We start from the raw sequence: 13,032 nt of genomic DNA on the forward strand, positions 1-13,032 counted from the left end.
ATTACTTTACTCAACTCACGAATTGCACAATGAATCTGTCGATTCGGAATCACAGGACCGATCGATGTCACAGCTGATGAATCAAGAACTTTCAATTGAACTAAACTAATCCTGTCAATTGGTTTTTTCTTACCGTCACTGTTGTATCTGGGAAAATGGAAACTTAGGTAAGTGTTTTATCAACATATGTAACAAAAGAACATATCTAATTTAGCTCTTTCATGCCTACTATAACTAGTTATTTCGGTTTTCCACTGGCTGCTTTAACTATAACCCCAGCTCTATTGATTGGTTTGAATAAGATACGACTTATTTGAAATGAATTGAATGAACAATTCAAAAAATGGAATATTTCTCTGAGATTCCAGGTGTTCCATGGTTCCTTTCCACATCAATTGCCAATTCTTGGTTATTGAGATTCGCGGATAATTCAGATTAATATTTAGGGATAGATTTTACCCATCTTTTTATCCCCTCAAAAAACCGAAATGATTGAAGTTTTTCTATTTGGAATCGTCTTAGGTCTAATTCCTATTACTTTGGCAGGATTATTCGTAACTGCATATTTACAATACAGACGTGGTGATCAGTTGGACCTTTGATTGAGTAACATTTATTTTTTTTGATTGACCTCCTCCCTGCGGGAGGTCAAATTCAAGTTTCAATTAAACTTTTTTTTGTTAAGTTTTTTTATTGTGATTCGACATAACATAAACGGAATCACGCTCTGCAGGATTTGAACCTACGACATCGGGTTTTGGAGACCCGCGTTCTACCGAACTGAACTAAGAGCGCTTTCTTATTACAGGAGATACGACTGTAGTGTAAAGAAAAGGTTTTTTTACCCCCAAACATATCTTGCATACGTATAGCATGCAAAAATGAAAGATTATGTCCAATTTCAATCGATCTTAATTAATATTAATCCCTCGTTACTGCCCATAAGAGAAGTAATAGGTAGGGATGACAGGATTTGAACCCGTGACCTCAAGGTTATGAGCCTTGCGAGCTACCAAACTGCTCTACTCCGCGATGAAGAACTGGGAACCAATGGACGAAAAAAAATTGGATACACCCCTCTACCATATCTATACAAATAGAATAGTCCATTTATACAGAATGGTAAAGAGGGCCCCTCTATGATCATAGATCATAGAGATCTATACAAATATGAAACGATATTTTTTTCCTTACCAACTTGATCTTGTTGCGCCCGGTAACAAACATGCATGAACCATTTCTCGAAGTATGTGTCCAGATAGCCCAAAGTCTCGATAGTTAGCTCTAGGTCTTCCAGTCAAAAAACAACGTCGATGAAGACGTATAGGTGCACTATTACGTGGTGGGGATTGCAATTTTCCATGAATTTCCCATTTTTCACTCAACGATGGAACTTCGCTTATTTTTTTTTTGAAGATCGACGAATCAAATGATATTTCTGTTCCAATTTCTGCCGCTTCTTCTCCCTCTGAATCAAACTTTTTCTTGCCATAATGTTCAGTTCCTATTATTATCAATTATTATTATCAATAATACAGTTCGGATCCTAGATGTAAAAATACAAGAAGGCAAATCCTCCCTCTCCATTGAAACAAATGAGATTGTTGCTGATACAGTACATAAAAAAAACTAAATTAACCAAATTTTCCTGATGTAGAGGCAATCAAGAAAGCTGCATAAGTGAATATATAACCTACGGAAAAGTGGGCTAATCCAACCAATCTTGCTTGCACAATGGAAAGAGCCACTGGCTTATCTCTCCATCGAATTAAATTAGCCAAAGGTGTGCGTTCATGAGCCCATGCGTCAGTTTCAATCAATTCCTGCCAATATCCACGCCAGGAAATTAAGAACATAAATCCAGTAGCCCAAACAAGATGTCCAAATAAGAACATCCACGCCCATACCGATAAACTATTCATACCAAAAGGGTTATATCCATTGAGTTGTTGTGAAGAGTTTAACCATAGATAATCTCTTAACCATCCCATCAAATAAGTGGAGGATTCATTAAATTGTGAAACGTTACCCTGCCATAATGTGATGTGTTTCCAATGCCAATAAAAAGTAACCCATCCAATGGTATTTAACATCCAGAAAACTGCCAAAAAAAATGCGTCCCAAGCAGAAATATCACAAGTACCGCCGCGTCCTGGGCCGTCGCAAGGAAAACTATAACCGAAATCCTTTTTTTCTGGCATTAACTTGGAACCACGTGCATCTAAAGCACCTTTTACTAAAATCAATGTAGTTGTATGCAAACCTAGAGCAATAGCATGATGAACCAAGAAATCTCCAGGACCTATTGTTAAGAAGAGTGAATTACTATTCTCATTAACAGCATTCAACCAGCCAGGTAACCATATGCTTTGACCAGCATTGAATGCTGGACCATTCGTTGAAGATAAGAGTACATCGAACCCATATGAGAAGTCTTACCATGAGCGGATTGTATCCATTGGGCAAATATGGGTTCGATCAAGATTTGTTTTTCCGGAGTACCAAAAGCGAGCATGACGTCGTTATGAACATAAAGGCCCAAGGTATGGAACCCGAGAAAGAGGCTGGCCCAACAACAATGAGATTTGATAGCTTCTTTATGGTCTAACATTCTTGCCAATACATTATCCTCATTCTGTTCCGGATTGTCATCTCTAATGAAGAATATAGCTCCATGAGCAAAGGCTCCTGTCATGATGAACCCTGCGATGTATTGGTGATGAGTATATAAGGCAGCTTGAGTAGTAAAGTCTTGTGCTATGAATGCATAAGCAGGTAAAGAGTACATGTGTTGAGCTACTAAGGAAGTAATAACCCCTAAAGAGGCTAGAGCAAGACCTAATTGAAAATGAATCGAATTATTGATTGTGTCATAAAGACCCTTATGCCCACGTCCTAATCGACCCCCCGGAGGAATATGTGTTTCTAAAAGATCTTTGATACTGTGTCCAATTCCGAAGTTAGTTCTATACATATGACCAGCAACGAGAAAAATAAATGCAATAGCTAAATGATGATGAGCAATATAGGTCAACCATAAACTTTGCGTTTGTGAATGGAATCCCCCAAGAAGGGTTAGAATGGCAGTTCCGGCTCCTTGGGAAGTACCAAATAAATGACTACTCGAATCAGGGTTTTGAGCATAAAGATTCCACTGACCCGTAAAAAGTGGTCCCAACCCTTGAGGATACGGTAATACGTCTAAGAAATTATTCCATCTGACGTACTCTCCCCTGGATCCGGGAATAGCGATATGAACTAAATGTCCTGCCCAAGCCAAGGAACTTACTCCGAAAAGTCCTGACAAATGATGATTGAGACGAGATTCGGCATTTTTGAACCACGAAACACTTGGTTTCCATTTGGGTTGTAGATGTAACCAACCCGCTATTAAGGATATAGCAGAAAGAAATAATAGAAAAAGAGCTCCTGTATAAAGATCCTCATTGGTGCGCAATCTGATTGTATACCACCACTGATAAACACCGGAATAAGCGATATTCACTGGGCCGATAGCACCCCCTCGAGTAAAGGCTTCTACAGCTGGTTGACCAAAATGAGGATAAAAAATTGCATGAGCAATAGGTCTTACATGTAAAGGGTCCTTTATCCATGACTCCAAATTTCCTTGCCAAGCTACATGAAACAGATTTCCGGACGTCCACAGAAAGATTATTGCTAACTGCCCAAAATGAGAAGCAAAAATGTTCTGATAAAGACGTTCCTCAGTAATATCATCATGACTCTCGAAGTCATGTGCGGTAGCAATACCAAACCAAATACGACGAGTAGTGGGGTCCTGAGCTAAGCCGAGGCTAAACCTCGGAAATCTTAATGCCATAATGCCTTTCAAATCCTCCTAGCCATTATCCTACTGCAATAATTCTTGCTAAGAAGAATGCCCATGTTGTGGCAATTCCACCCAGAAGGTAATGGGTTACTCCTACAGCACGTCCTTGTACAATGCTCAAGGCTCTAGGCTGAGTAGCAGGAGCAACTTTTAATTTGTTATGAGCCCAAACGATGGATTCAATGAGTTCTTGCCAATAACCACGGCCACTGAATAGAAACATTAAACTGAAAGCCCAGATAAAATGAGCACCTAAGAAAAAAAGACCATATGCAGATAATGAAGAACCATAAGACTGAATTACCTGAGATGCCTGTGCCCATAAGAAATCTCGGAGCCACCCATTAATAGTAATGGAACTCTGTGCAAAGTTTCCTCCTGTGATATGAGTTACCACCCCTTGATCACTTATAGTACCCCAAACATCCGACTGCATTTTCCAACTGAAATGGAAAATGACTACCGAAATTGAATTGTACATCCAGAATAGACCTAAGAAGACATGATCCCAGGCGGATACTTGACATGTCCCCCCTCTTCCAGGTCCATCACAAGGGAAACGAAAACCAAGATTTGCTTTATCAGGTATCAAACGGGAACTGCGAGCAAATAGAACACCCTTCAGTAGTATCAATACAGTCACATGAATCGTAAATGCATGAATGTGATGGACCAAAAAATCTGCGGTTCCTAATGGAATAGGTAACAAAGCGACTTTGCCGCCTACTGCTACTAACTCACCACCCCCCCAAGTTAAGCTGGTACTTGTTGTTGCACCAGGAGCTGTTACCCCAGGTGCTCAAGCATGAATGTTTTGTACCCATTGAGAAAAGATGGGTTGTAATTGTATAGCGGTATCTGAAAACATATCTTGGGGCCGCCCTAAAGCGCTCATGGTATCATTATGGTATTAAGAGCTAAATTGGCTAAAGGAATGGGGCATAATTATTATGGAGAACCCGCATGGCCCAATGATCTTTTATATATTTTTCCAGTAGTAATTCTAGGTACTCTCGCATGTAATGTAGGCTTAGCGGTTCTAGAACCGTCAATGATTGGTGAACCGGCAGATCCATTTGCAACTCCTTTGGAAATATTACCCGAATGGTACTTCTTTCCCGTATTTCAAATACTCCGCACAGTGCCCAATAAGTTATTGGGTGTTCTTTTAATGGTTTCAGTACCAATGGGATTATTGACAGTACCTTTTTTTTATAATGTCAATAAATTCCAAAATCCATTTCGTCGTCCAGTAGCTACAACAGTCTTTTTGATCGGTACCGTAGTAGCTCTTTGGTTAGGTATTGGAGCAACATTACCTATTGATAAATCCCTAACTTTAGGTCTTTTTCAAATTGATTCAACTGTTAAATACGATGATGTAGGTATCTAGGGAAGATTGACTTTGAAGTGATTATTCCCTAGATACATTAATTTTATTTTATTATGATCCATTCCGGGAAAATACGGATCGTGCCAAAGATGAAAAACGAATTTTCTTCTTTTTTTCTTTCTCATTTTTTTTCTATTATCAAAATTTAATGAAATAATTACAATGGATTTCAAATTCAAACTTCTTCTTAGATAAATCAATTGCGAAAGACTTCTGTAGAGTGTCCAATATATGTTTGACTTCTTCTATTCGAAAAAATGAAATTCTCATAAGATCTTCTTGACTGTTATTCAAAAGGTCCGATAATGTATGTATATTGGACCCTTTGAGACAGTTATAGGTCCTGGAAGGCAATTCTGATTGGTCAATAAAAATCAATTTCAATGGAATTCCTTTTTTGTTTTTCTTTAGATTAGTTAATCTATCTTGAAAGGTAAAAAGGGGTAGAGGAAACCTGTTTTTATTTTCTTCGAAATTAATGTCCTCTTCCTCCGCATGTAGAAAAGGAATAAATAAATCAATCAAATTACGAGAAGCTTCATAAAGTGCTTCCTTAGGAGTGAAACTTCCATTCGTCCATATTTCTAGAAAAAGTCTCTCTTGTTTTTCATTCCCATTCCCATAAGAATGAATACTATGATTCGCATTTCGAACAGGCATGGATACAGCATCTATAGGATAACTTCCATCTTGAGAGTTATTTGCGGATTTCATACGATATCCGCGATCTCTCTTGATTTGTAATTCAATACACAAAGAAATTGGTTCCGTCAGGTTAGCTATATGTTGTGTCGTGTCAACTATTTCCACGTAAGGTGGTGAGATGATATCTTGAGCGGTTACGTATCTAGGCCCCCTGACGCAGATGGATGCGTCTATAACTCCATACAGATGACTTCTCAATATAATTTCTTTCAAATTTAGTCGACATTTCATGTACGGATTCTTCAATACCTACTATCGTAGAATATTCATGTGCTACTTTCTTAGATTTTGCACGTGTGATACATGTTCCTTCTATTTCTCCAAGTAAAGCCCTTCGCATGGCAATACCTATGGTATCGGCTTGACCTTTCATAAGCGGGGACAGAATGAAACGACCATAATAAAGACGCTTACTGTCTACTCTTGATTCAACAAATTTCCACCGTAGTGTTCGAGTGGATCCTACTACTTCCTCTCGAACCATACTATAATAATACTTATTATAATATTTGATCAGATCATTGAATCATTTATTTCTCTTGAAATCTGTTTCATTCTTATTTCTACACACGTCTTTTTTTAGGAGGTCGACACCCGTGGCATAGGTGTTACATCACGTACTAAACTTAATAGTATACCACTTCTACGAATGGCTCGTCATGCTGCATCTCTTCCGAGACCAGGGCCTTTTATCATAACTTCTGCCCGTTGCATACCCTGATCAACTACTGTACGAATAGCATTTACCGCTGCGGCTTGAGCAGCATAGGGTGTACCTCTTCTTGTGCCTTTGAATCCAGAAGTACCCGCGGAGGCCCAAGAAACCACCCGACCTCGTACATCTGTAACAGTTACAATGGTATTGTTGAAACTCGCTTGAACATGAATAACTCCTTTTGGTATTCTACGTCCATTCTTACGTGAACCAATACGTCCATTCCTACGTGAACCAATTCTTGGTATAGCTTTTGTCATATTTTATCGTCTCATAAATATGAGTCAGAAATATACAGAAAGAAAAGATACGGAGATATCCATTTCATGTTAAAACAGATCTTTTATTCTTACATGGGTCCTCCCCTTTAGAAAAGAAAGTTATTTTTTAGAAAGATTACCCTTGTCTCTGTTTATGTCTCGGATTGGAACAAATCACTATAATTCGTCCGCGCCTACGGATCAGTCGACATTTTTCACAAATTTTACGAACAGAAGTCCTTATTTTCATATTTCTTATTCCTTACCTTAATTCTGAATCTACTCTTTTGAAGAAAATAAGTTTCTTAAATATTTTTTTTTTCACTTCGAATTGTGTCCCCATGAAAAGAATGTTTCAAAAATCACCTAATCGTTCGAATCTTTGTTGCGAAGTCTATAAATTATACGATCTTCGAGGCATGCGATTGCATGGATGCCGGTGTTTTGAAATCTTGGACTGACGTCTCTGCAGCTCTCTATGAGAGTTCGTGAAGCTGGTTTTCTTAGATATTCTGCAAAACCAGAGCACGTGAGTCCTCATTATAATAGACACTGGTATCGCCACATCCTTGTGGCGTTCTCTCCCGGTGGTATCCTACCACTCCCATTTCAGGTTTGGTTAGGGTTCCCAGATGGAATATTAATCACTTGTTATCATATGGGTATGGTGCGAGACATGCTTGTGTCTTCGTGTTCTCCGGATTGGGGTCATGTGGAGCGCTTTGCCACTGATCTCGATTTGAAGCTCGATGAGGACACCGGCTTGCTGACAGAAAAGCTTTTTCTCGGGTTAAAGCCTGTTTGGCTTATTGCGCGTGGTGGTACAGGGCGAGAGTTGACTTCTGTTGAGAGTTTCCTTGATCCTCCGGCCGTGTGTTTTAGGCCGGATCGGAACAATTATCAAAGTTTCAAAAATATGGTCTGATGTTCCGGTGCTATGACCTCGTCCGCCAGAAAGTCTCTCCGATTTCTTTCGGAGAGAAAGCGGTCAGGTTTACTTTCGACGTCGTGTCATCTCGTATTTGGTCTAGATCTTATCAATGGTTAGAAAAGATTGAAAGAAAACTCTGGAAGAGTGCTGTGGTCTTGCTATGGCTCTGGCGCCGAAAGGCCCCTCGAGTCCTCTTCAAGGCATAATATTGAGAATGCTCATTCAATGAGCAATTCAATAACAGATTTCGGATCTAATCAATATTGATATACCGAGTATCTTATCTGTTGATACGAAGTATTCCGGCGATCCCCACGATCCGAGTCCGAGCTGTTGGAATTGGAATAGGTTCGGCAGCGGATCACGAAATCTTGGCGATCTTCTCTATCTAATGAATGAGGAGTCCGTTTGGAAATCGTCCGCCCTGCACCCACCCCCCGAGTATATGATTCAACAGGAATCACACAAGGGTAGATTGATAGAAACCTCTGGTAAAATACCCACTAGTACCCATAACCCAGCAGATAAAGTACATCCGTTTTAGGGATTGGCGACTTACCCATTCAGTGACTTTGGCACTGGACGTTCCCAAAATGGGTACTATCGGGTCGGGTGAATTAGAGAATAGACAGACGTCTGTTGGCATTCCAGCCTTCCTTCTCCTTTCAGGGCCTATCCGAAAGAGAATCCAGTACCTCTTGGTCGTGAATATCTGAATAGGACGAACCGGCCTCCGTGGATATCTTTGCTTCGGAACAAAACAAGACGAATTAGGCTCGGTCAACTGGAATGTGTATTATCCATATGGGAGATCTTCCAATTGAGAAGATCCATCGACCTGAGACGAAGAGAAAGGTCTATCTATTTTCTTTAGTTATTCAGTTAAACCAATGATTCGTTATTGGAGCAGATAGCAACAACCGTTTCATCGGACATGCGTATTTTTGATTTTCTGATGGATTTACATGGTTTCATTAATGGAAATTGTTTGATGTAGTGAGTAATAGGCTCTGGTTGTTCGCCGTTCGACGAATTCTTGTTTAGGCAGTTCATATCATCCATACATAGTGTTTTGATCTCATATTTCAATTCTTCCATGTTTCAGCAGTAGCATATTGTTCCATGGAGCTAAGGTCCAAAATATGGAATAAACAAGTGTTTCCACGACTCTACCACCCGGCCAATCCTGTTTGTTCCACTTAATCCCTTTTTCATGGCCAAATATCTTTACGGCTAAGGAATGGGAAATCTTTCTCCTGTTACATGAATCAAATGTTTCATTTCATCCGGGAAAAGCCATCTCTTTCTCAACAATGTCTTTGTCATTTGATCCAATAGCGTTCCGTTAGATAGGAACAGATTTGATAAATACTGATAACTCTCGGATAGAGTATTAGAACGGAAAGATCCATTAGATAATGAACTATTGGTTCTAAGCCATCTCTGGCGATGAATCAACAATTCGAAGTGCTTTTCTTGCGTATTCTTGATGAACCAGCGTTTATATATAGATGTAGGAGGATTTGTTTGGTAAGTAATAAGCCCCTTTGACATCTCTTCATCTGCAAAGAATTCTCGACGTGAAAACACAGAGACAAAGGGCTGATCTTTGAATAGGAAAAAGAATGGATCCGCAGGGTCCCAAATGAATTGGCTTATTCGAAAAAAGCCTTGTTCTTTGGAAGATCTATCTCGTGTCTGGTACTGCATGGTTCCACTCTGCAAGAACTCCGAATCATTCTCTTGAAGCTCATCCTCTTTATGATAAATGATCCGCTTGCCCCGAAATGACCCGCCCCAATAGGGAAATCCCAATTCAGTGGGCCTTTCGATACAATCAAATAGATTGCCACAAGGGCGCCATATTCTAGGAGCCCAAACTATGTGATTGAATAAATCCTCCTCTATCTGTTGCGGGTCGACGGCTCCTTCCCCTTCTTCAAACTCCGATTCGTATTTTTCATATAGAAATCTCTGATCAACGATAGAACAAGATCCATTTTGCATCATATCTAACTGATTCCTTGGTTCGGACCGAAGAAGTAATGTCACTCGATTATTATCAAACTGACTGCAATCTTTTTCTGTCCGTAAGGATCCCACCAGAGCGCTTTCTACTTCTAATAGGCCATGAACTAGATCAGAATCATTCTCAACGAATCCATAAGAAGTGATCCAATTTTTTTCATCGGGTCCGGGTGAAGACCAAAGATCTTGAGCGACCGATCCGGCAGAACAACTCAAAAGATAAAGAAGTATCGTTAATTTCTTCATGCTCGTTCCAAGTTCGAAGTACCATTTGTACAAATAAGAATCCCCTTCCTTACATGATTTCTTCTTCATATAGATAGATATAGGATCCATGGGGCAATTACTTAGAAGTACATTTTGTGCAACAGCCCTTCCTATCTGATAGAAAAGGATCCCATGATCCTGAACCGATCTTACCTGGGATCGCAAATCCCAAGTTTGTCTATGAAGAGCTGATCTAATTGTATTAGTTTCTATAATTGATTTCTTCTGTGTAATACTAATTGATAGGGCCTCATTGATAAGTACTACAAGATCTCGTGCATTGGAACCCATGGTTATGGACCCGAATACGTTAGTATGGAACATTTTCTTTTCCAAGTGAAATCCCCTAGTATATGAAAGAATGAAAAAGTGCTTTCGTTGTTGTGGAATAAGAAGCCTTCGTATCTTAATGCATGTATTTAATTTATTCGGAGCTATTAGAGCGGGATCCACTTTTTGGGGAATATGAGTCGAAGCAATAACAAGAATATTTCTAGTGGAACATCTTTCACAATCCCTGGAGAGATAGTTCTCTAATAGACCGAGAGATAAGTAATTCGACTCATTCACATACAGATCATGAATGTTTGGAATCCATATTATGCAAGGAGACATTGCTTTTGCTAATTCGAATTGAAGGGTGATATCAAATCGGTCTATTTTCGGCGTCATATACATAGTTAGCACATTCGTCATAGTTAGCAGCTCCGTATCAAGGTCATCATCAATATCGTCACTATCATCAATATCGATATCGTCACTATCATCAATATCGATATCGTCACTATCATCAATATCGATATCATCAATAAGATAACCTTTAGGCTTGTCATCCAGGAACTTGTTCGGAAATACCGTAATGAAAGGAACATAGGAGTTTCTCGTCCGGTATTTGACCAAATAGGATCGTCCAGTCTTAAAGAGTGCCGCCATACGCATACCTCCTCTGGCGGAAGCCTCCTCCATCTCCGCTGCGATCTCGGCCTCCAAAGCGTAGTATTCCGCGTCATCATCGTCCTACAGAATGAGAAAAGCCACTAAGGGTTCATTACGAAAACAAAAGAAGGATAAAAGACAAAGAGAACATCCACTTTACCTCCTTCTTGCAGGTCCCAATTAGCGGGTCATTTTTGATTTAAACTCCTCCAGTCAAGCCTCACTTTTTCAGCTTTGACCAGAACCGATTCAATCAATGCGACTTCGTCCCACCAGTCTTCAAGGAAGGAATATTCTGAGGCGGGCAAGGAAGGAAGAGGCAAGATATATCTAGAATGTAGAAAGAGAATCTTCTCATTCAGAAAATGCCCCTTTAGCCCACTCTCTTTTTACATAGCCAACTAGTTGGTGTACTCTCCCGAGGGTTAGGATTAAGGGTCGGTCGAGTATTGAATAACCTCGGCCCTGCTAAGTTCCACATACTCCCTAACCGCCCTGACCTCTTCTCTGATCAAGTCAGGATCTAAAGGGTTACACTGAAGGCGTCTCTGGACATTCTCCATCTTCTCTTTAGCTCGAGCAACTCTACAGTCAATGTCTGAAAACTGTTCCAGTTTCTAAGCCTAGCTTTAAGCTTTTTAAGCTTAGAGCATAATTGAAACATAGGGGTACCCACCACTTCTTCCGACCATACCTCCTTCACTAAAGGAAGAAAATCCGGATGGTCCGCCCAAAAGTCGAAGAATTTGAAAGGTTTCTTCAACCTGGGCAACTCCGTCAACTTAATAAGAATAGAAGAATGATCAGAAATACTAGCTGGGAGAAAGATAGCTTCCGAGCCTGAGAACCTCCCTTCCCACTCCATATTGACCAACGCCCTATCAAGTTTTCTCACAATGGTATCACCTTCCCTCCTATTACACCATGTGTAGAGTTGACCACTAAACCTGAGATCATCCAAGTCTGACTGAACTATGCAGTTATCCAGGTCATCCATCCAACTCTGCCATTCAGTAGAGCCCCCCAGTCTCTCATTGCGCCTTCTGATTGCATTAAAATCCCCAATAACCAGCCACGGAATCCCCCCAAAAGAAGCAGCACTCGAAGCAAGATCAGCCCATAAACTCTCTCTCTTGGAAGGACAGTTATCTCCGTAAATAACCGAGACCACACAACTCCATTTACCAGAAATTTATTGAACCCTACAATGCATGCACTGATCCGATTGACCAATAACTGCAACCTGAACTGCACTCGGGTCCCAACACACCCGAATCCGCCCCCTAGGAGAGCTATCATAGTTGTACACTGCTTCCCACTGATAAGCAATGGATCTCAGGATCTTTTCTTTATTAACTGCCTTAACTTTCGTCTCCACCAGCCCACAAAAAGAAAGCTTTTGTTCACGGATCCAATTCCTCACTTCCTTCTGCTTCAAAGGGTCATTCAGACCCCGGATATTCCAAGACCAAAAAAGAATGAGGAATACAAAAACCACAAAAAGTGCACCGTGCCCTAGTGCATCACTTTTTCCTTCCGGGAAGGAACATTTTTCTTTCTACCCTTGGCACCTTTCTGACCGGGAAGCTTCCTATCCATAGAGTCCTTTGCCAAGAGGCCAAGGAGGCTCTTCTCCGGGGAAGCAGAAGGAGGCTCATTGATGTGCCTATCACTAGAGTTGATCGGAGTGGCTACTTGCTCAGACTGAAGCTCACTACCCAAATTATTGACCAAGCCTTCGACTACTCGAGACCCACCATCTTGCTCTACCGCCGAGGAAATTTCAGTGATCCCAATAGGACTAATCAGATCTGCACTTTTCCCTTCACAGACTATCCCACCCTTCTTAGCATCACAAACCGAGGGGGAAGCTTCTGCACAAGCAAGTAAGGCCCTGGAGTCCTCAGTAACAGCCTTACCTTTCCCCTTCTTGCCCACTTCAATCCA

General features: G+C 40.5%; 1 non-coding gene across 1 annotated transcript; it reads right to left on the reverse strand.

Moving 5' to 3' along the window:
• Positions 1–958: 958 nt before the first annotated feature.
• KEH32_t11 lies at positions 959–1,032 on the reverse strand. Its single transcript has one exon. It is a non-coding gene; the product is annotated as a tRNA-Met (tRNA).
• Positions 1,033–13,032: the final 12,000 nt, after the last annotated feature.

Source organism: Phoenix dactylifera, mitochondrion (assembly GCF_009389715.1).
Source record: "Phoenix dactylifera mitochondrion, complete genome".
Classification (NCBI taxonomy): Eukaryota; Viridiplantae; Streptophyta; class Magnoliopsida; order Arecales; family Arecaceae; genus Phoenix; species Phoenix dactylifera.